Source organism: Octodon degus, unplaced genomic scaffold (genome assembly GCF_000260255.1).
Source record: "Octodon degus isolate 3935 unplaced genomic scaffold, OctDeg1.0 scaffold00007, whole genome shotgun sequence".
NCBI classification, from domain to species: domain Eukaryota; kingdom Metazoa; phylum Chordata; class Mammalia; order Rodentia; family Octodontidae; genus Octodon; species Octodon degus.
In genome coordinates this window covers 3823417-3825306 of record NW_004524583.1, presented here as the reverse complement: position 1 = coordinate 3825306, position 1890 = coordinate 3823417, and the positions used below count along the sequence as shown (strand labels likewise).

Sequence of the window (1890 nt, the reverse complement as noted above, 5' to 3'; positions counted from 1 at the left end):
CTTTAGGGATTTAAAATTTAACATATTAATACTTGATGGAAAATACCTGTTCCATGTTATGTCTAAGATGTTTGATATTCAGACAGATAGTGATGTTAAGCTCAACAGCCTATGTTGTAGGGTAATAATATCAGTCAGCTTCTCTTCTGGAGGTTTAAAAACCAACGTTTGCAGACCAAAAAATTAGAGAAAAAGAAAGGCTACAAGGATAGCCAACATTTTGGCCCTAGACATTCAATGTCAATGAGGACTCAGGACATAGGAGAACCTGTACTATAACATCATGTAACTCAGTTGTGTCCCAAATTTTCTGATCAAGGAGATTATAGGGCCACAGAGGAAAGTAATCTATGATGTAGAGTGTGCCTAAGGAGAGTTACTGGAAGGAAAAGATTCTGTCAGGCTTTCACAGAGATCAAATTGGTCACGCAATGGCTATGACTCATCCACATGACTGACACTGACAAAGGATCTACAAACTGCGGTACAAGGTTTTAGGGTAAATCCTGAGGAAATTAGACCAACCTTGTCAGATACAAAAGTTACATTTGTAATTACATAGGTCTTGCTTTTTCACCATCCAGCAGAAAAATATAAAAGTGAAGTATAAAAAGTAAATCAAGGGGTCTCGTGGCCTGAGGAGGAGTCGGCGAGGTGGGGGTGCGGCAGGGCACGGCGTCACAGACAGCGGCCACCTCCGAGGCGGCGGCCCGGTGCGGGGAGGGGGCGGTGACGGCCCCTGTCTTCACTACTCCTCTGGCGCCTGGCCCACAGAGGGAGCGTGATGTCTGCCGAGGTCCCGGAGGCGGAGTCGGCTGAGGAGCAGAAGGAACTGGAAGATAAAGTGACCAGCCCAGAGAAAGCCGAAAAAGCAAAGCTAAAACCAAGGTATCCTCACCTGGGACAGAAGCCCTGAGGTTCCGATTTTTTAAGGAAACGATTGCAGAAAGGGCAAAAATACTTTGATTCTGGGGATTACAACATGGCTAAGGCAAAGATGAAGAACAAGCAACTGCCCACTGCGACCCCAGATAAGACAGAGGTCACTGGTGACCACATTCCCACTCCACAGGACCTTCCACAACGGAAACCATCCCTTGTCACGAGCAAGCTGGCTGGCTGATTAAAAGAGCTAAAGTGCATGGATCTTCTAATTCCCTTTATTCCTTCTTAATCTGTTACTTACCCACTTTTTACTTCCTTTCATTCATAAGTCATTTGAAACTGACAGCTTTGGAGGCAGCGGTAGTAAGCGCTGCCAGTGTAGGGCATAGACACGTGTAGAGGTTCTGAGTAGTTCACCAATGCACTGACGGGAAGGACACACTGAGTGACACATGTCATCTACTTGAACATAAGTGGACATATCACCTATCCTTAGTGTAGAGCTGGTTCCAATGGGTAACAAGCAAGTTCTACAAGTTTGTTTTGGCTCCCTTCACCTTAGTGATAGCCTTGTATGTTACTCCTATTTAACATAACCTCTATGATTTCTTCTGTATTTCATTTTAGATTTTGTAAAACAAGTTTAAGACCACAAGCTAGAAGAAAGGTCACATAATCAGGCACAAAGATGGGAACTCAGAGGTTTGCATGAACTTGAATGGCCTTAAACCCGTTCCAGCTTTAGCAATAGCGTTTTACTTGGGCAATATTTGCCCTTCTGGTGTAACTCTGTGACTTTGGTGCTTAACAGCTGCCCCTGAAACCCACATTCTTAGTTCTGTAGCATTAGAGCACTCTCCATGTAAGCTGTGAATGAAGTATGCATGTGCATCAACTGTTGGATTCACTTCTGTGCCATTTTTGTAAATACAATAGTTTTGCACAACTTATCTGCATTAATTTCAAAAATCAGAAAATATATAATGTGCCAAGCCAAAGCACAAA

General features: G+C 43.6%; 1 pseudogene; it reads left to right on the top strand.

Moving 5' to 3' along the window:
• Positions 1–784: 784 nt before the first annotated feature.
• LOC101591709 lies at positions 785–1146 on the top strand (annotated as a pseudogene).
• Positions 1147–1890: the final 744 nt, after the last annotated feature.